Source organism: Scyliorhinus torazame, chromosome 5 (assembly GCF_047496885.1).
Source record: "Scyliorhinus torazame isolate Kashiwa2021f chromosome 5, sScyTor2.1, whole genome shotgun sequence".
NCBI lineage: Eukaryota > Metazoa > Chordata > Chondrichthyes > Carcharhiniformes > Scyliorhinidae > Scyliorhinus > Scyliorhinus torazame.
In genome coordinates, this window is record NC_092711.1 from 86082014 (window position 1) to 86104097 (window position 22084).

The 22084-nt window shown below is 48.4% G+C and overlaps 1 protein-coding gene and 1 long non-coding RNA gene across 2 annotated transcripts in view; both read left to right on the top strand.

The window, feature by feature from the left end:
* LOC140418785 (uncharacterized) overlaps positions 1-22084 on the top strand; it is a 54921-nt gene that overhangs the window by 27072 nt on the left and 5765 nt on the right. The gene's annotated exons all lie outside the window — the stretch shown is intronic.
* On the top strand, positions 2826-8684 carry LOC140418790 (uncharacterized). Its single transcript, XR_011945332.1, has 3 exons — positions 2826-2894; positions 6637-6752; positions 8437-8684. It is a non-coding gene; the product is annotated as an uncharacterized lncRNA (long non-coding RNA).

Here is a 22084-nt window from a genome sequence, read left to right on the forward strand (position 1 = left end):
TGGCAGTGTTATCGTGAATCAGATGAATTCGACAGTTCACTCATAGAATCTCTACAGTGCAAAAGGAGGCCATTCGGCCCATTGAGTTTGCACTATACCGAGGCCCAATCCCCCATCCTATCCCTGTAACCACACCTAACCCACACATTTTTGGACACTGAGGGGAAGCTGATCATGGCCAATCTACCTAAGCTGCAAATCTTTGAATGTTGGTAGGAAACCCATGCAGACACTGGGAGAAAGTGCAAACTCCACACAGACAGTCACCCAAGGCCAGAATTGAACCAGGGTCCATGGTGCTGTGAGGTAGCAATGATGCCCTTTGCGACAGTCTGAATTTTCCTCTCCTGATGTTTTAACATTTGATCTTTTCAATCACAATGTGTCTCAAAGAGAAGATTGAAACTTTGGTTTTAGCTGTCAGATATATTTCCTGTGTGACTGAGTAAATCGAGAACCACTGGAATGATTTCAGTTCCTCGACAGATGCACCTCAGATACCAGGAATCTCTGGAGTTCCCCATGTCCTCATTGCTCTCACCTTGGGTAGAACAGCTCTGAATCAGGTGGAGTCAGTCACATTTGCCTCTGTCATGATGTTTCCATTCCTATTTTATCACACGTCTCCCAGTGACACTGACTATAACACAGAAACATCAAATTATCATTGCTATCTTGCATCTTGTGGACCAGGACCAGTGGCCCTGACTTCAGTTGTAATGAAGTGCTTAGAGAGGTTGATCATGAAGCGCATCACCTCCATACTCCCAGAATGCCTTGATCCACTGCAATTCGCATACCGCTGCAACCGGTCCACATCAGACACCATTACCCTGGCCCTACACTCATCCCTAGAGCATCTCGAAAACAAGGACTCCTACATTAGACTCCTATTTATTGACTACAGCTCCGACTTCAACACCATAATCCCAGCCAAGCTCATATCAAAGCTCCAAAACCTAGGACTTGGCTCCCCACTCTGCAACTGGATCCTCGATTTTATGACCAACAGACCACAATCAGGAAGAATGAACAACAACACCTCCTCCACAATAGTCTTCAACACTGGCGCCCCGCAAGGCTGCATACGTAGCCCCCTACTCTACTCCCTGTACACACACGACTGCGTGGCAAAACTTGGTTCCAACTCCACCTACAAGTTTGCTGACGATACGACCATAGTGGGCCGGATCTCGAATAACGATGAGTCCGAATACAGGAGGGAGATAGAGAACCTAGTGGAGTGGTGTAGCGACAACAATCTCTCCCTCAATGCCAGCAAAACTAAAGAGCTGGTAATTGACTTCAGGAAGCAAAGTCCTGTACACAACCCTGTCAGCATGAACAGGGCCGAGGTGGAGATGGTTAGCAGTTTCAAATTCCTAGGGGCGCACATCTCCAAAAATCTGTCCTGGTCCACCCACGTCGACGCTACCACCAAGAAAGCACAACAGCGCCTATACTTCCTCAGGAAACTAAGGAAATTCGGCATGTCCACATTGACTCTTACCAACTTTTACAGATGCACCATAGAAAGCATCCTATCGGGTTGCATCACAGCCTGGTATGGCAACTGCTCGGCCCAGGACCGCAAGAAACTTCAGAGAGTCGTGAACACCGCCCAGTCCATCACACAAACCTGCCTCCCATCCATTCACTCCATCTACACCTCACGCTGCCTGGGGAAAGCGGGCAGTATAATCAAAGATCCCTCCCACCCGGCTTACTCACTCTTCCAACTTCTTCCATCGGGCAGGAGATACAGAAGTCTGAGAACATGCACAAACAGACACAAAAACAGCTTCTTCCCCACTGTTACCAGACTCCTAAATGACCCTCTAATGGTCTGACTTCATTAGCACTACACCCTGTATGCTTCATCCGATACCAGTGCTTATGTAGTTACATTGTATATGTTGCGTTGCCCTATTATGTATTTTCTTTTATTCCCTTTTCTTCTCATGTACTTAATGATCTGTTGAGCTGCTCGCAGAAAAATACTTTTCCCTGTACCTCGGTACACGTGACAATAAACAAATCCAATCCAATCCAATCCAATCTTGCCCTCCTATTATTGTCTAATGATAACAGTGACAGAGTAACACACACCAGAATTAGAATGACAGGCAGGTTATTGTCTAATAATAACAGCAACAGAGTAACACACACCAGCATTGGAATAAGGCATTCCCGTACCAGCCTCCCCGAACAGGTGCCGGAATGTGGCGACTAGGGGCTTTTCACAGTAACTGCATTTGAAGCCTGCTTGTGACAATAAGCGATTTTCATTTCAGGCAGGTTATTGTCTAATAATAACAGTGACAGAGTTATTATCTGGGACCCTGGATCTGGGAAGCAACAGTGCTACCCACTGTGCTACCATGCTGCCCTAGATTGGCCCAGATAGGGTGATATTTCATAGGGTCGGTGCAGATTCGATGGGCCGAACGGCCTCCTTCTGCACTGTACGGAGTCTTATGATTCTACATTGGATCCAATGATATGTTCACACACACTGTAGTCTGACTTATTACTGGAAAGATACTGTGTTTGTCACTCTCAAGGTGAGTGAATCCTTTGCTGTTTCTCCTCTGGGCCCATCTCCACTATTATTGTCTGATTGTCTCACTGAGACTCTCACTGTTATTATTGGACAATCAGCGAGTCAGACTGAGCCTGTGGCCACTCTCACCATCTGGAACCGTCACAATGCCTGGGTGATTGACGGCAGCTCCGAACCAATAGGAAGAGGCAGGGCGGGACTGGAGGACGACCGGGAACGGCTGGTCCTCCAACCAATAGGAGTGAATGAGGGGCGGGGCCCGCTGTCATTGAAGCATGCGCAGTGTGGGTAATGGCGACGGAGAAGAGCTGTGTCTTCAAATCCGAAATTGGTAAGGGGCGTTGAACAAAATGGAGGGAGCGAGAGATCGCGGGAATGGGCGGAAACATTGTGTAAAGCTGTTATAAACTGCAATCGTCGGAAAAGAGCTTCCGGGACCCAGTTTGTACCGAACGGGGTTGCAGCTTCTCATGTTCTGCTCGGTTTAACGGCCGCCATTTTTATTGGATGTGCATCAGGGCGCATGCGCGTTTGTCATCTTTGTCGGGGGCGATGTTTCAATGAGTGAATGAAATGAAAATCGCTTATTGTCACAAGTAGGCTTCAAATGAAGTTACTGCGAAAAGCCCCTAATCGCCACATTCCGGTACCTGTCCGGGGAGGCTGGTACGGGAATTGAACCGTGCTGCTGGCCTGCCTGGGTCTGCTTTCAAACCAGCGATTTAGCCCTGTGCTAAACCAGCCCCTGGGAGGAGCTTGTTCCCCATTGTTCAGAATGGAGACAGCTTGTCCATCAAACTGAATCTCACTGTCTTATTGATGATGGAAAGAAAAGGAAGCAAATCCTGCTCTCCGGATTTCACTGTTTTATTAGACATTCTGTCCCATGTGTCCAAAGCTCAGTGGCTCTGTTCAGCCACATGAAGACCCAGGGTAGAAATCCACAACCCTGAGTAGACGTCACCCACAAATTGAGGGACTGCTGATGACAACGAGGGTCAGAGTCAGTGTGCAGCGGGGGGCATGAGCGGTCATCCTGGACCAGGGAGCAGGTGGGGAGAATGTAGTGAATTTCTATCCTGGACTGACAGTGATTAATTTTGGAAACTCCTTTTACAGGGCATGAAATAGAACATAGAATTTACAGTGCAGAAGGAGGCCATTCGGCACATCGAGTCTGCACCGGCTCTTGGAAAGAGCACCCTACCCAAGGTCCACACCTCCACCCTCTCCCCAGAACCCAGTAACCCCACCCAACACGAAGGGCAATTTTGGACACTGTGGGCAATTTAGCATGGCCAATCCACCTAACCCGCACATCTTTGGACTGTGGGAGGAAACCGGAGCACCCGGAGGAAACCCACGCACACATGGGTTGAACGTGCAGACTCCGCACAGACAGTGACCCAAGCTGGGAATCGAACCTGGGACCCTAGAGCTGTGAAGCAGTTGTGCTATCCACAATGCTACCGTGCTGTCACATGAAGTAGTGGTAGCATTAGTAGGGGAGGATTTACACACAGCAAATTCAAACCAGGAGAATTTTTTATCTTTCCTGAATTTCATTTCTGGACTGACAGTGATACCTTTGTAAGCTTCTTTCACAGGGGCTTAGAAAAGGATTCGCAGATAGGGAACTCACAACCAATCCTCACATCAAATTCTGAGAGAACCATTCGGGTATCAGGATCTGGAGATTATCGACCTTTTTTCCTTTGTTTGTAAGCATTGAGTTCCATATCATTATCACTCACTGTATAAAATGTCTACTTCCTATCTCGCCTGTTGCTCTTTGTCACAATCTTAAATCTGTGTCACGTAATCCTTTTACAATCTACTGATGGGAACAGTTTTTAAAAACCTTTTGCTGGGTTTGCCGTTGTCATTTCTGGTGCCTGGGTCGATGCCGGGTGTTCTGTCTGGTTTCATTCCTTTTTCATGTTTTTGTTGTGGTTGAATCAGCTTGGACCAGTCCATTTAGGATCCAGAGCACAATTGAAGTCTCCTCCAAGAATCAATTGATCTGTATCCAGGTCTGGGATGGATTCTAACAATTTTTTTTACAAGTGTTTCTCTGAGATCCCCTCATTAAAAAGAAAGATAGAGAAGCAGAATTGGGCCATTCAGCCCATCGAGTTTGCTCTGCCATTCGATCATGGCTGATATGTTTCTCATCCCCATTCATCTTGTATTGTAGCTCTCTTGAAATGAATGCGAACATTGCATTTGCCTTTCTAACTGCCAACTTTCCTTTATTTGTTCTTGGGATGTGGGTGTTGCCTTGGCCCAATGTTACTAATCGTAATCAGTTCACAACGCATAATATATATCAAAAATATCCATTTCTATCCAGGTTTATTACCCAACATGTGTAGCAGCTGAGAATGTGCTCGATCCACATGACAGAAGCTCCTCGCACATGCACAGAGTCCGGCTGTGACTGGAGCATGCGGCGTTCGGGCTGTGATCGGCGCATGCGCAGTTCAGGTTGTCGTTGATGGTGTGAGGAGCGGGAAAGAAACAATTGAGCGACTTTCAGGATTGGAGCCGGTGGTGTCCGGGAGCAGTAGAAGCTGCGGAGTGAGCCGGGAGGCTTCATAAATACCCCGTGGGGGCTTCAACTCCCGAGCAAAATGTTAACGGTCCCGTCTTAAACAGCACCGAACAGAGTGAGAGCTGAGCGGTGACAGGCCGGGTTTACCGGCCGCCATCTTTACAGAGTACAATGCGCCGCAGGGTAGGGGCTGGTTCAGCACAGTGGGCTAAGACAGTTGGCTTGTAATGTAGAACAAGACCAGCAGCACGGGTTCAATTCCCGTTCCAGCCTCCCCGAACAGGCGCCGGAATGTGGTGACTAGGGGCTTTTCACAGTAACTTCATTGATGCCTACTTGTGACAATACGTGATTATTATTATTATGTACTGCGAGTCTGGACCGGATGCCAACTCTCCCGGATTGACTGACTGGAGTCTCCGGGATTTTATTTTAATAATTTGTGGGAGTCACTGGCTGGGCCAACATTTATTGCCCATCCCTAATTTCCCTTAAACCGAGTGGCTTGCTCGGCCATCTCGGAGGGCATTTAAAGAGTCGACCATATTGCTGTGGTTTGGAATCGTGTCGGCCAGGCCAGGTAAGGATGGCATTTTTTTTCCTATTCATTCACAGGATGTGGGTGTCGCTGGCTGGGCCAGCATTCACTGCCCATCCCTAATTGCCCTTGAACTGAGAGCATCTCAGAGAGCATTTTAAGGGTCAACCAGCTGACTGTGGATCTGGAATCACATGTGGGCCAGACCAGGTAAGGATAGAAGATTTCCTTCACTGAAGGACATCAGTGAACGAGATGGGTCTTTGCAACAATCGACAATGGTTTCATAGTCATCAGTAGACTTTCAATGAATTCAAATTTTACCTTCTGTATTGGTGAGATTCATACCTGGGTGTCTGGAAAACCATTGGGACAGTCAAAAATATTTTTGTGACACTGGAACATGATTAGGACAGTAAAAATATTAAATTTTGGTCTCTGGAAAATCATTAGGACAGTAAAAAGGATTTTTAAACATTTCTCTTCAGCGGATATAAAAATATTGAAAATGGGATGAAAGTTGTTTGGCTGACAGTCAATCACTGTCCTTTTTTTAAATAAATTTTGAGTGCCCAATTCATTTTTTCCAATTAAGGGGCAATATAGCATGGCCAATCCACCTAACCTGCACATCTTTGGGTTGTGGGGGTGAAACCCACGCAAACACGGGGAGAACGTGCAAACTCCACACGGACAGTGACCCAGAGCCGGGATCGAACCATGAGACAGCAGTGTGAACCACTGCACCACTGTGCTGCCCAAGTCAAACAGTGTCCTGTAAGGTAATGAGTTCTTTTGCTTCCCAATTGGCCGAGGAAGGCAGTGTGTCACAAGGATGGATTTGTTAACAGATTGAAGGCTGGAGGATGGGGGCAGGTCATGTGATCAAACCTCCAGAAATACATTTAATCAAAGTTGACGAGGAGGGAATGTTGTGAAGTTCTATCCTAAACTGACAGTGAGTTTTCTGTAAATTTACAGAATACTGGAAGTGGAGGTTTAACAGACGGGAAACACAAACCAAACGTCACATCACGATCTGACCGAGTCACTCGATTCACCAGAAACTGAATTTCAGCAGCATCTGGGTGTGGAAGGTAAAAGGTTTGTCTGTTCTGTCTGTGAGGGAAGATTTCAGGTCTCAGTGTGACTGGAAAAGCCCCGAGATTCACAAACCCTGGTGAGACCAAACCTGGAGAACTGTGTTCAGTTCTGGGCAACAAACCTGAGGAAGGATAGAATGTCCTCGGAGGGAGTTTCGCACAGATTTACCGGAGTGATATCTGAACCCCCCAGGGTTAAATTACAAAACTAGATTACACAAAAGAGTCAGAGACATGATGGCACAGAGAATGGCATTCGGTCCATTGAGTCCATGCTAGCTCTCTGGGGCAATCCAGTCGATCCCATTCTCCTGCTCTATCCCTGTATCCTCGCAGGTTTATTTCCCTCAGATGTCTATCCAATTTCCTTTTGAAATCAAATCATTCATTGTGTCTATTTTCAAACTCCCTCATAGGCAGCAAGTTTCAGGTCATTGCCGCTCGCTGTGTAAAAACATACATCTCATATCACCTCATATCTCCTGTACCTTTTACATAAAAACTAGGAACAGGCCACGCGGCCCCCCGAGACTGCTACCCCTGATGACCTTTCACCCCCTTGCTCATCAAGAATCTATCCAGCTCTGTCTTAAAAATATTCAAGGACTCTGCTTCTGCTGCCTTTTAAGGACGTGAGTTCCAAAGTCTTACAGCCCTCAAGAGAATAAAAAATCCTCATCTCCATCTGAAATGGGTGACCCCTTATTTTGAAACAGTGATGCCCTCGTTCTAGATTCTCCCACAAGAGGAAACATCCTGACACATCCACCCTGTCAAGACCCCTCAGCATCTTATATAGTTCAATCCAGGTTTTACCCAAAACTTTAAATCTGTGTCCGGCTGCTTGTATGACCAGTAAATGGAAACAGAGTTTCTTTGTCCACCTGATGGAAATCTGGCATAATCTTGTGTACCTGAATCAAATCTCACCTCAACCTCCTTTGCTGGAGCCATTCTGGTAAATCTCCTCTGCACCTTCTCCAAGAACCTTCACATGCTTCCTGAAGAGTGGTGACCAGAGCTTCATAAAGATTCATAGAATAGAATTAGAGCCATAGAATTCCTACGGTGCAGAAGGGGGCCATTCGGCCCATCAGGTCGGCACTGATTCTCTGAATGGGCACCCTGCCTAGGCCCACAGTCCTACCCTGTCCGTGTAACCCCATAGCCCCACCTAACCTGCACATCCCTGGACACTAAGGGGCAATCTATCATGGCCAAACCACCAAACTTTCACTTCTTTAGACTGTTGGAGGAAACCTGAGCACCGGCTGGAAACCCACGGAGACACGGGGAGAAAGTGCAAACTCCACACAGACAGTCACCAAGGCCAGAATAAAACCCAGGTCCCGAGCGCTGTGAGGCAGCAGTGCTAACCACCGTGCCACCAGAAGTATAGTTTTGGTGTCAGTATTACTGTTTATGAAGCTCAAGGTCGAATTTGCTTCGCCATCTATTCTCTTTAGTATGACTTGTAGATATTCAAAATCCCTCTTCACCTCTTTCTCTCTCCTCCCAAAGAGGTCAGTTGGGTTTTTGTGACAATCCAGCAGTTTTCATGGTCACTTTTCTCCAGTGTCGGCCCCACAAATGACCAGATTCATTCAGCTCAATTTCACAACCTGCCTTTGTGTTTTTCTGGGTTTTCTCTCACTCCCTATTTTCTGTTTTAAATCAGTTTCGCAGGGTGTTCGAAGGGGCGGCTTCAAAGTCCAAAAACTCAAGCCAACCATCACATCAGGATCTGACAGAGTCCTCAATTTATCATATCCTGAATATCAGCGGATTTGGAACATGGACGGAAAAAGCATCGTTCACAGTGGGGAGAAGCCGTACACGTGTTGTGTGAGTGGAGGAGGATTCGCTCGATCATCAGGCCTCACAATCCACAAATCCAGTCACACTGAGGAGAAACCGTGGAAATGTGCGGACTGTGGGAAAGGATTCACTTCCCCATCCCAGCTGGAAATTCATCGACGCAGTCACACTGGGGAGAGACCATTCCCCTGCTCCAAATGTGGGAAGGGATTCACTCAGTCATCCACTCTGTCCGCGCACCAGCGGGTTCACACTGGGGAGAGACCATTCACCTGCTCCAAGTGTGGGAAGGATTCACTAAGTCATCCGCCCTGCTTAGTCACCAGCGAATTCACACTGGGGAGAGGCCATTCACCTGCTCAGAGTGTGGGAAAGGATTTACTATTTCAGCCCACTTGCTGAGACACCAGCGAGTTCACACTGATGAGAGACCGTGTCAATGCCCAGACTGTGGGAAGTGCTTTAAAAGTTCTGGGGATCTGATGAGCCATCAACGTGTTCACACTGACAAGAGACCGTTCAGGTGCTCTCACTGCGGGACTGGGTTCAGATGATCATGTGACCTCATTGTACATCAGCGAATTCACACTGAGGAGAGGCCATTCACCTGCGCCGAGTGTGGGAAGGGATTCACTCAGTCATCCAACTTGTCCACACACCAAGAATTCACACTGGGGAGAGACCTTTCGCCTGCGCCGAGTGTGGGAAAGGATTCACTCAGTCATCCGCTCTGTCCACACACCAGCGAGTTCACACTGGGGAGAGACCATTCACCTGCTCCAAGTGTGGGAAGGGATTCACTCAGTCATTCGCCCTGTCCACACACCAGCGAGTTCACACTGGGGTGAGACCGTTCACCTGCTCAGAGTGTGGGAAGGGATTCACCACTTCACCCAACCTGCTGAGACACCAACGAGGCCACAAGTAACCACAGTGATTGGATTTTGCTGTTCCTCACATTCAGGACTGAACCATATTCATTTGGGTCTCTTTCTGCTGGTAACAATTCCAGCCCATTTACAGGGGCTAATATTCTGGCTTCCGGTAATAAATTGACTTCCGGTGGCATTCGCGAGTGGAGCGCCTGCGATGAGGAGAAGCTCCTGTTGGTCCATGATATCGCGGTCTTTTTCGGGGGGCTCCCCGCTGTTTAAAATAAAATTAAACTTCTCCGGGGTCGGCCCTGCCTCCCTCGCCCAAGCGTCAAAGCTCCGTTTCAGGGAGCCGGAGGGTTGGAAGGGTAAGGGGGGTGGGGGGCGGGGGGGGGGGGGGGGGAGAGAGAGACTGGTCCCGGCGGGTTCGGCGGAGCGGCTGCACGTGGAGGAGGAGCGGGACAACCTGAAAGCCGGACCTGAAAATTTGAAAGGAGCAGCGGGGGCGGAGCCAAACGGAGGCCGAGGCGGCAGGCCCAAAGCCAGGGCGTGATGTAGGTGAGATGTCCCACATCGGATGTCCCGCCTAGAATGTGGTAAGAAGACTGAAGCCCGGTCCCAGGGAAATTCTGGAGGAATACAAAAAACAAGAGAAAGATGTTTTCAAGAAATTTGGTGAAAAAAACATTTTCTCCCTTTTTTTTGAAGGAAGAAAATGTTTTTGTTTTTTCTATTAAAAAAAAAAGAAAGGATTGAAGAAGGTGGAAAAAAAAGGAAAAAATAATAAGCCGTTAAAGGATGCGAAAAGCAGCGTTGAGAAAGGTTGGAAACACGGGCTCGGCATTGAATGAGAAGACGAGCAAAAGTGCTGACAAGATGGCGGATGCCGGACCGCGTGGTGGGTCAGCACTACTTACGGTGGAGAAGATGACCGAGGTGATGGTGGTGGAGCTGGAAAAGCAGTTTGTGAGGCACATGGAGGCGTTGAGGAAGGAAACGGTGGTCGCATTGAAGTCATTGGTGGAGGAGGCAATCGCCCTGGTGAGGATAGCTGTGGCAAAGACACCGGCCGAGGTGAGAGAGCAGGGCGAGATGATGAAGGAAGTGGAGGAGGCCGTGTCGCAGCACATCGACCAGCTCACCTCGATGGGGGACGAGCTGCGGAGGGTAGTGGAGGTCAACAGAGGACTCCGAGCAAAGCTTGAGGACTTGGAGAACCGCTCGAGACGGCACAATCTGAGAATTGTGGGCTTGCCCGAAGGGACAGAGGGTGCAAGGCCAACAGAGTACTTCGCTAAGAAGCTGGCGGAGTTGATGGGGGTGGGTGAGAACCCTCCCGGTACGAGCTGGACCGAGCTCATCGGTCATTAAGGCCGAAGCCCAAAGTGAATGAGCCGCCAAGAGCAGTAATTATCTGCTTCCATAAGTACTGCATGAAGGAGAAGGTGTTAAGCTGGGCGAAGGAGAAGCGCAAGGTGCAGTGGGATGCTGCTGGAGTTCGGATCTACCAGGACTTGACGGTGGAGTTGGCAAAAAGACGAGCGGCGTTCTGGCGAGTGAAAGCGGCACTGTAAAAAAAGGGGGTGCGAAGCTGAGGGTGACGTATGATGCCAAAGACTTTTATTTCGAGACAGCGGAGGCGGCTGAGGCATTCGTGCGGGCAGAAGGCTTGGGACAGACGTGAGGAGCGGAGCTGGAAGAGGGACTGGGCTGTGATTGGGGAGCTGGAAAATGTATCAATGCTATAACTTTCTTTTTACTGACGTGTATTGTAATTTAATTCTCTTCACATTGTTCCAGAGTTCAGGTTATTGGTTGGGTTGATTGGCATTCTGTGTTGCGACGGTTATATCTTAGTTTAGTGAATTGTGTGGGTTGGATTGTTGTTCTTGCTTTTTCTTTCTCTGGGACTGGGTAGGAGGGGACGGTATTTCTTGGCGGGGAGCCACTCGCGCTAGCTAATTAAAGTCAGCTAGTGAACGGAGGTGAGGTGCGAGGAGGGCTGCCGACATTGGAGCCTGGTTAGCAGGTTTCGATGGGCCTACGAGGCAAGCGAAGGGGGGATAGTGGGGCGGGGGGGGGGGGGGGGGGGGGGGGGAGGGGGTTGATGCTGACAGATGTTTTTTCAAGAGGAAATGTTGGGGGGATTTGGGAGGGGGGGAAGGGGTTTGATGTTAATGGATAGGGGCGGGTCAGGCTCAAGGGGCAGGACCCGGTGGTATGATGATGGTGGATAAGCAGGGTGGGGTGGAGTGAGAGACCCCCCAGTTGGGATAGTCATATGGAATGTGAGGGGGTTAGAAGGTCCGGTCAAGAGGTCAAGGGTGCTTGCGCATCTTAAAAGTTTGAAAGCAATGTAAAAGATGTAGCAATGCTGCAGAAGACTCACTTGAGGGTGAAGGAGCAGGTGAGACTTAAAAAGGGCTGGGTTAGTCAGGTGTTTCACTCTGGATTTGATGGAAGGGCTCGAGGGGTAGCGGTGCTGGTCAGCAAAAGAGTACGCTTCCAGATGGAGAAGGTGGTGGCAGATCAGGGGGGTAGAGTTGTGATTGTGACAGGGACACTGGAGAGGAGGTTTGTGGTGCTGTTCAGTGTATATGGCCCCAATTGGGACGATGTGGGATTCGCAAAGAAGGTGCTTGGGGCCATCCCCGACTTGGACACACACAAACTGTTGGTGGGGGGGACTGGAACTTGGTGCAGGAGCCTAGGTTGGACAGGTCACAGCCGCGCTTGCTGGTCCCATCAGGGGGGGTGGGGGGGCAAAGGCGCTGGCTGGGCTAATGGTGGAAATGGGAGGGGTGGACCCTTGGAGGTTTCTGCACCCGAGGGAATGGGAGTACTCGTTTTTCTCAGCAGTCCATAAGGTCTCGCAGATCGACTTTTTCGTGGTGGGAAAGGCTTTGCTAGCTGGGGTAAGGGGTTGGAATACTCGACAATTGCAGTGTCAGATCACGCTCCACATTGGATGAATATGGTACTGGAGAAGGGGGCAGCGCAGAGACCGGGGTGGAAATTAGATGTGGGACTTCTGGGGAACGAAGTGTTCTGTGACAAAATTGAAAAGGTAATTAAGGAATATGTAAGTTTCAACTGTCCGGGTGAGGTGTCGAAGGCAGTTGTCTGGGAGGCTCTAAAGGCGATGGTGAGGGGGGAGGTGATTTTGTTTAAGGCCAGGGTGGACAAAGAGGAGATGTTGGAGCGGCAGAGGGTAATAGATGAGATGTTGGAGGTAGATAGGAGTTATGCCGAAGATGGGGACTAAGCAAAGCTGGAAAAGAGGAAGGAACTACAGGCGAGCTTTGACCAACTATCTACCAGGAAGGTGGTGCGCCAGCTGAGACGAGCAAGGGATGCAGTTTATGAACATATGTTAGCAGGTCAGCTCCGGAGAGAAGCAGCGGCAAGGGAAATAGTTCAAGTGAGGGTTAGGGCGGGGAAGTTGGTGGTAGCTCTGCAACTGATTAACAAGGTTTTTGAGGAATTTTATGAGGGGTTGTCCAGGTCAGAGCCACCTGGGGGAGACCGTGAGATGCAGGAATTTCTAGATGGGTTGGAGTACCCGAGGTTAGGGGAGGGGGACAGGACTACATGAGAGGGAGTGATAGTGGAGCAGGAGATAAAGGATGCGATTGGGAGGATGCAGTCGGGGAAGGTGGCAGGGCCGGATGGGTTTCCGATGGAATATTATAAAAAATTTAAGGATAGGCTGGTACCCCTGATGGTGGGGATGTTTGAAGAGGCGAGAGGGAAGGGGGTGTTGCCACAAAACCTTGTGGCTGGCATCGATTTCACTGTTGCTAAAAAAAGATAAGGATCCGATGGAGTGTGGGTCGTATAGGCTCGTATCGCTTCTGAATGTGGATGCAAAAGTATTGGCGAAGGTACTGGCAGGTAGGCTGGGGGAGTGCCTCTCGAAGGTGGTATGTGAAGATCAGACGGGGCTCGTGATAGGGAAGCAGCTCTTTTCAAACGTTAGAAGTGTATTGAACGTCGTTATGGTACCGGCAGAGGGGAAGGAAACAGAGGTGGTTGTGGCATTGGACGCTGAGAAAGTGTTTGACCAAGTAGAATGGGGGTACTTGATGGCAGTTCTGCACCGATTTGGAATTGGACCAAAATTTGTGGACTGGGTAAAGCTACTATATAAGGAACCGAGGGCGAGTGTCCGCACAAACAACATCAGCTCGAGATACTTTTCTCTCCACCGTGGGACTAGGCAGGGATGTCCTATGTCCCCCCTGCTGTTTGCACTTGCGATTGAGCCGTTGGTCATCACATTAAGAGGTTTGGGGGTACGGAAAGGAATAGTGCGGGGGGTGGGGTGAATAGAGCATAGGGTGTCCTTATATGCCGATGACTTGCTGTTACATGTGTCGGAACCGAGTGTGTCAATAGGGAGAATATTGGAGCTGCTTCGGGGGTTTGGGTCTTTCTCGTGGTCTAAACTAAATCGAGACAAGAGTGAGTATTTTGTGGTGTCTTGGCGGTGGGTGGGGGCCGGTGTGTCGGGGCTGCCATTCCGTAGGGCAGGGACTCACTTTAGATACCTGGGGGTGCAGGTTGCCCGGGAGTGGGGGGGAGGGGGGCTCCGCAGGTACAACATTTCTATTTGGTGGGGAGAGTGAAAGCTGATCTGGCAAGGTGGGATGGTCTCTCTGTCACTGGCGGGTTGGGTACAGCCGGTTAAAATGAACGTATTGCAGCGATTTCTGTTTATTTTCCAATGCCTGCCGATTTTCCTACCAAAGGCTTTTTTCAGAGAGATTGAGGGAAGGATTACTTCATTTATAATGGAGGGAAGGTGGCCAGAGTTAGAAAGGTGCTTCTACAGAGGGGAAGGCAGGCGGGGGGTTTGGGCCTTCCGAACCTGATGTATTACTACTGGGCAGCGAATGTGGAGGAGGTGCGGAGCTGGGTCAGAGGGATTGATTCCCAGTGGGTCAGAATGGAGGAGAGTTTGTGCAGGGGGACGGGATTGAAAGCAATAGCAACAGCGCCGCTCCCGGTAGCTCCGGGAAAATACTCCGGGAGTCCGGTAATAATAGCTTCATTGTAAATCTGGAGGCAGTTTTGCCAACACTTCGGGTTGGGGCACGGTCAAGGGAAATGCCGATTCCGGGGAACCACAGATTTGAGCCAGCGAAGTGGGATGGAAATTTTCAGAAATGGGAGGAGAAGGGGATTAAGACGCTAAAAGATTTGTTTCTTAGGAGTCGGTTTGCAGGATTGAAGGAGCTGGAAGCGAAGTATGGGCTGGAGCAGGGGGAAATGTTTAAATACATGCAGGTTCGAGATTTTGCCAGAAAGGAGATACAGAGCCTCCAGGTGGAGCTGGCCTCCACATTGCTGGAGGAGGTAGTGTCAGCGATGTAAGGAGCTATTTTGGAAGAGGAGAAGGCACCACTGGAAGGGATCAAAGCAAAGTGGGAGGAAGAGTTGGGAGAGGATATGGAGGAGGGGTTCTGGTGTGAGGTGCTCCGGAGAGTGAATGCCTCCACCTCGTGCACGAGGTTGGGGCTGATGCAGCTGAAGGTGGTATACAGAGCACACCTCACAAGGGCGATTCTTTGAAGGAGTAGAAGATGTGTGGGAACGTTGTGGAGGAGATGTGGAGGGGGATCACATTCATATGTTTTGGCCATGTCCAAAGCTAGAGGATTACTGGAAGGAGGTTTTTAGGATAATTTCTAAAATGGTGCACGTGAAACTGGACCCGGGTCCCCGGGAGGCCATATTCGGGGTGACGGACCAGCCAGGGTTGCAAACGGGTGCGGAGGCAGATGTTGTAGCCTTCGCCTTGTTGATCGCCCAAAGGCGGATCCTGATAGGTTGGAGAGCAACCATTCCACCCTGTGCCTTGGCGTGGTGGGGAGACCTGTTGGAATTCTTGACTCTTGAGAAGGTTCAGTTTGAACTGAGGGAAAGGATGGAGGGGTTCTACAATTCATGGGCATTATTCATTATGCACTTTCAAGAACTGGATAACATCGAACATTAGTTGGGGCGGGTTGGGGGGAGGGGGCTGTGTGTTAATGGTGACTATGGGTGATCCCTCATTCCTTTTTGTCATTTGTTTGTGTGAACATGGTTTGGTGGGAGGATGGGATTGTTGTTATTGATATGGGGATTTACATATTTGTTACTGATTATTGTTTATTGGTGGGTGTGAATTTGGGAGAAAATGTGAAAAAGGAGGAGAATAAAAACAAATATGTATAAAAAAAAAAAACAGTGCCAGTTACTGTGAAAACCCCCGAGTCGCCACATTCCGGTGCCTGTTTGGGTACACAGAGGGAGAATTCAGAAAGTCCATATTACCTAACCGCACGTTTCGGGACTTGTGGGAGGAAACCGGAGCACCCGGAGGAAAACCGACGCAGACACAGGGAGAACGTGCAGACTCCACACAGACAGTGACCCAAGCTGGGAATCGAACCTGGGACCCTGGAGCTGTGAAGCAACAGTGCTATCCACTGTGCTACCATGCCGCCCATCCCACCCAGCGACAATGCACTGTTTTATCCAGACCCAAGAGTAGATTCAAGATGTCACGTTCGGCACAAGGATACTAGATATTACAGACTGTAAGATCCACAAACTCTGCCAAGATGGCTGCAACTTAACATGTTATTGTGGATAAACTGTGGGTAATATTCGATTCTGTGACCAATATTTAGTTAAACACGGACCTGAATAAGGAAACTTTGCAGCCACCTGTGAAGTTTAAATGTCTCGTTGTGTCAGGATGAACCAGCATTTCAGGAGCGTGAAATCTCTGGACTGTTGGTCTCCAAGTGCCGTATTGAACACAGGAGAATGAGCTCGAATTGGGGCAGAGATAAGTGTGAGTGAGCATCGTAAACTGCTATTGTATCGGGGTGTTCTGGGTCTGAGTTTTAACCCTGCAGTTAATTGTCAGGGATACAGTATAATAAACCCTGAACAAAGCAAATGTGTGTGTGAGAAGCATCTGAAGCACCAGGAACCTGCTGAACCAGCAGAGCTGAATGTTTTCCAGTGCAGCCACAGAACTGTACTTATTCCAGCTTCCAAGTCCACCTGAGAACCAACCTCCTGGCGATTCATCTACAGAAAGCTTCAGAGCCTCGTGAGAATTATTCGTTTCTAAAAATGCTTCACTCCAACTAAAGGATTAGTTCAAGAAGAAGACAACAGACCTGCAGCGATATAAAGATTACAGTCTACATTCCATTTCCATCATTACAGCTTCAACTTGATCTGTACCTAATTTCTGTGTATGTGTCAGTCAGTGTGAAAGAGATGAGGAGCTGAGATGTTCAAACATCCAGGGAAATAGTGTGATAATAAATAAACTTTATTCCTTTAAAAATCACCAGTCAGTCTGCTGCTGAAATGTATTTTAAATAAAGAAATATCACACTGAGGGTAAGAAAATATCACATAAACATCCTGATAATGAACTGGAAAGGACCACTAAATGTAATCAAACGCTGTATAACCCCCATCAGGTAGCTAGATAGAGGCTGCAGCCTCTCACACTGAATGTCTACGTGATCCATAGGCACCTCCAGGCCACAAACATCAGCTTCAGCCTGGGAGTGGGTGAAACATTTAAAAAACCTGTTGGTGTTTAATTGTTCGCCGGGCACTAGGACCCGGCTGGGAACAGAAACCTTCAGGCCCCGCCCACTAGCTTGAGCATCACCAAGACGCCAGCGCATGCGCCCTGCTTCCCCAAGATGGCGGCTGTGAACCAGGGCCTGGTCCCGGGACAGAGCTGACCGGCGGTGATGTGACCTGAGGATCACCACACCTCAGGCAAGGGGCCAGGTTGGGAAGGCGGTGCCTTCAGGAATAACTGGGAAGGTGATGTTTGGTCAGTTGCTGCAGTCTGTGTAGTGAAGGTGCTGTCACAGTGGTGTGAGGTCAGGAAGTACAGGATTATCACCCAGCAATGATCAATTAAGGGGAATGTAAATTCAGCTCAGGCTGCTTTCAGATTGGAAAGGAGCTAAGGTGTGTCCTCAGAGCTGGTGAATGTTGGGGCTTTGGCACTTTCTCTATAAATTCATTCCCTCCCTCCCTCTACCACCTCTATCTTTAAAGTCGTAGAATTTTACAGCACGGAAAGGGCCCCTTCGGCCAATTCACAATAATCTTTATTATTGTCACAAGAAGGCTTACATTAACACTGCAATGAAGTTACTATTAAAATCCCTGAGTTGCCACACTCCGACACCAGTTCGGATGCACTGAGGAATAATTCAGAATGTCCAATTCACCTAAGAAGCTCGTCTTTCGGTACTTGTGGGAGGAAACCCACGCAGACATGGGCAGAATGTGCAGACTCCGCACAGACAGTGACCCAAGCCAGGAATCGAACCCAGGTCACTGGTGCTGTGAAGCAGCAGTGCTAACCACTATACTACTGTGCCGCCCATAAGATTATTAGATTACTAGGTCTGCATGAATTGTGTCCTAGGATGCTGTGGGAGGCCAGGGAGGAGATTTCAGGGGCTCTGACCCAAACTTTTAATTTCTGGCCACGAGGGGAGTTGCCAGGTGACTTGAGAACAGCTAATGTGGTCCTATTATTTAAGAAAGGTTGTTGAGATAAGCCAGGGAACTGCAGTCCAGTGAGTCTTACATCAGTGGTAGGGAAACTATTGGAGAACGTTCTGATGGACTCTATTTCCACTTGGAGAGGTTTGATCAGGAATAGTCAGCATGACTTTGTCAGAGGGAGGTCATGCCTAACAAATTTGATTGCATTTTTTGAGCATGTGACCAGGTGTGGAGATGGGGGTTGTGCAGTTGATGTAGTTTACATGGATTTCAATAAAGCTTTGGAAAAGATCCCACATGGAAGACTTGCGGATAACTCAAAGATTGGCCAGATGGTTAACAGTGAGGTTGAGTGTCTTGGGTTACAGAAAGATATCGACGGAATGGGCAGAAAAGTGGCAAATGGAACTGGAACCCTAAAAAGTGAGGTGACACACTTTGGAAGGGGTAATGTGACAAGGAAGTATTCAATGAACAGCATGACACTGGGAAGTTCTGAGCAACAAAGGGACCTTGGTGTGTTTGTCCAGAGATCTCTGAACGTGGAAGGGCAGGTTAATAGGTTGGTGAAAAAGACATATGGGACATTACTGTTCGCATTTCTGGTTGCTACATTATAAGAACTAGAACTAGAAGCAGGAGTAGGCCATCTGGCCCCTCGAGCCTGCTCCACCATTCAATGAGATCATGGCTGATCTTTCATGGACTCCGCTCCACTTTCCGGCCCGAACACCATAACCCTTAATCCCTTTATTCTTCAAAAAACTATCTATCTTTATCTTAAAAGCATTTAATGAAGGAGCCTCTACTGCTCCACTGGGTAAGGAATTCCATAGACTCACAACCCTTTGGGTGAAGAAGTTCCTCCTAAACTCAGTCCTAAATCTACTTCCCCTTATTTTGAGGCTATGCCCCCTAGTTCTGCTTTCACCCGCCAGTGGAAACAACCTGCCCGCATCCATCCTATCTATTCCCTTCATAATTTTATATGTTTCTATAAGAGCCCCCCTCATCCTTCTAAATTCCAACGAGTACAGTCCCAGTCTACTCAACCTCTCCTCGTAATCCAACCCCTTCAGCTCTGGGATTAACCTAGTGAATCTCCTCTGCACACCCTCCAGTGCCAGTGCGTCCTTTCTCAAGTAAGGAGACCAAAACTGAACACAATACTCCAGGTGTGGCCTCACTAACACCTTATACAATTGCAGCATAACCTCCCTAGTCTTAAACTCCATCCGTCTAGCAATGAAGGACAAAATTCCATTTGCCTTCTTAATCACCTGTTACACCTGTAAACCAACTTTTTGCGACTCATGCACTAGCACGCCCAGGTCTCTCTGCACAGCAGCATGTTTTAATATTTTATCATTTAAATAATAATCCCTTTTGCTGTTATTCCTACCAAAATGGATAACCTCACATTTGTCAACATTGTATTCCATCTGCCAGACCCTAGCCCATTCACTTAGCCTATCCAAATCCCTATACAGACTTCCGGTATCCTCTGCACTTTTTGCTTTCCCACTTATCTTAGTGTCGTCTGCAAACTTGGACACATTGCCCTTGGTCCCCAACTCCAAATCATCTATGTAAATTGTGAACAGTTGTGGGCCCAACACTGATCCCTGAGGGACACCACTAGCTACTGATTGCCAACCAGAGAAACACCCATAATCCCCACTCTTTGCTTTCTATTAATTAACCAATCCTCTATCCATGCTACTACTTTCCCTTTAATGCCATGCATCTTTATCTTATGCAGCAAATGTTTGTGTGGCACCTTGTTAAAGGCTTTCTGGAAATCCAGATATACCACATCCATTGGCTCCCCGTTATCTACCGCACTGGTAATGTCCTCAAAAAATTCCACTAAATTAGTTAGGCACGACCTGCCCTTTATGAACCCATGCTGCGTCTGCCCAATGGGACAATTATAGGAAGGATATGATTGGAGACGGTGCAGAGGAGATTCACCAGGATGTTGCACGGGATGGAACATTTATGAAGAGAGGTAAGATAGAACAAACAAAGAACAAAGAAAGTTACAGCACAGGAACAGGCCCTTCGTCCTTCTCAAACCTGCACTGACCATGCTGCCCGTCTAATCTAAAACTTTCTACTCTTCTGGGGTCCCCCATCCTATTCATCTATTTGTCAAGGCATCCCTTAAATGCCACTTATACCTGCTTCCACCACCACCTCTGGCAGTGAGTTCCAGGCACGCACTACCCTCTGTGTAAAAGAATTTCCCTCGTACATCTCCTCTAAACTTTGCCCCTCTCACCTGAAACCTGTGTCTCCAAGTAATTGACTCTTCCACCCTGGAAAAATGTTTCTGACCATCCTCTCTGTCCATGCCCCTCATAATTTTGTCGACTTCTGTCAGGTCACCCCTCAACCTCCGTCGTTCCAGTGAGATCAAACCAAGTTTAGACCATAAGACATAGGAGTGGAAGTAAGGCCAGTCGGCCCATCGAGTCCACTCCACCATTCAGTCATGGCTGATTTCAACTCCGTTGACCCGCTCTCTCTCCATAGCCCTTAATTCCTCGAGAAATCAAGAATTTATCAACTTCTGTCTTAAAGACACTCAACGTCCCGGCCTCCACTGCCCTCTGTGGCAATGAATTCCATATACCCACCACTCTCTGGCTGAAGAAATTTTCTCCAACTTTCTGAAAGAAAGTTTCTCCAACCTCTCCGCACAGCTAATGCCCTCCATACAAGGCAACATCCTGGTAAATCTTTTCTGTACTCTCTCCAAAGCCTCCACGTCCTTCTGTTAGTGTGGCGACCAGAATTGAACACTATATTCCAAGTGTGGCCTAACTAAGGTTCTGTAAAGCTGCAACATGACTTTTCAATTTTTAAACTCAATGCCCCGGCTGATGAAGGCAAGCATGCCGTATGACTTCTTGACTACCTTCTCCACTTGCGATGCCATACTCTTAATGGTTCTGCCATTTGCTATATATTTCCCCACTGTATTAGACCTTCCAGAATGCATTACCTCACATTTGGCTGGATTAAACTCCATCTGCCATCTCTCTGCCCAAGTCTCTGACCGATTTCTATCCTGCTGCATCCTCAGATGGTCTACATCACTATCCGCAATTCCACTAACCTTTGTGTTGTCTGCAAACTTACCAATCAAACCAGTTACATTTTCCTCCAAATCACTTATATATACTACAAACAGCACAGGTCACAGCAGTGATCCCCACGAAACACCACTAGTCACAGCCTTCCACTGCTACCCTCAGTCTTCTATGACCGAGCCAATTCTGTAACTATCTTACCAGTTCAGCTCTGATCCTGTGTGACTTCACCTTCTGTACCAGTCTGCCAAGGGGCTTACTAACTTCATCAATCATCTTCATCACTTCCTCAAAAAACTCTATCAAGTTAGTGAGACACTACCTCCTCTTCACAAAACCGTGCTGCCTATCACTAATACGTCCACTTGCTTCGAAATGGCAGCAAATCCTGTCTCGAAGAATCCTCTCCAATAATTTCCCTACCACTGACGTAAAGTTCACCGGCTTGTAATTTTCTGGATTATCCTGCATTTTCCTTTTAATTTTCTGGTTTATCCTCAGGCTTGGGTTGTTTTCATTGGAGCCGAGAAGGGGGCCGGTCTGTGTGTATGTGTGTGTGTGTGTGTGTGTGGGGGGGGGGGGGGGGGGTTGTGGGGTGGGGGTGGGGGGGTTGTGGGGGAGGGGGTTGTGGGTGTGGGGGAGGGGGGGGGCGTTGGGGGGGTTGGGGGGTTGATCGAGGTGTACAAGATTATTAGGGGCTTGGACAGGGTGGAAAGGGAGCAGCTGTTCCCCTCAGTTGACGATCAGTCACGAGGGACACAAGTTCAAGATGAGGGGAGAAGGTTTAGGGGGGTTTTGAGGAAAAATCTTGTTACCCAGAGGGTGGTGACGGTTTGGAACCCACTGCCTGGGAGGGTGGTAGAAGCGGGTTGCCTCACATCCTTTAAACACTTGGCACGTCATAACATTCAAGGCTATGGACCAAGTGCCGGCAAATGGGAATAGGTAGGTCAGGTGCTTTTCACGTGTCGGTGGCCATTCAGACTCA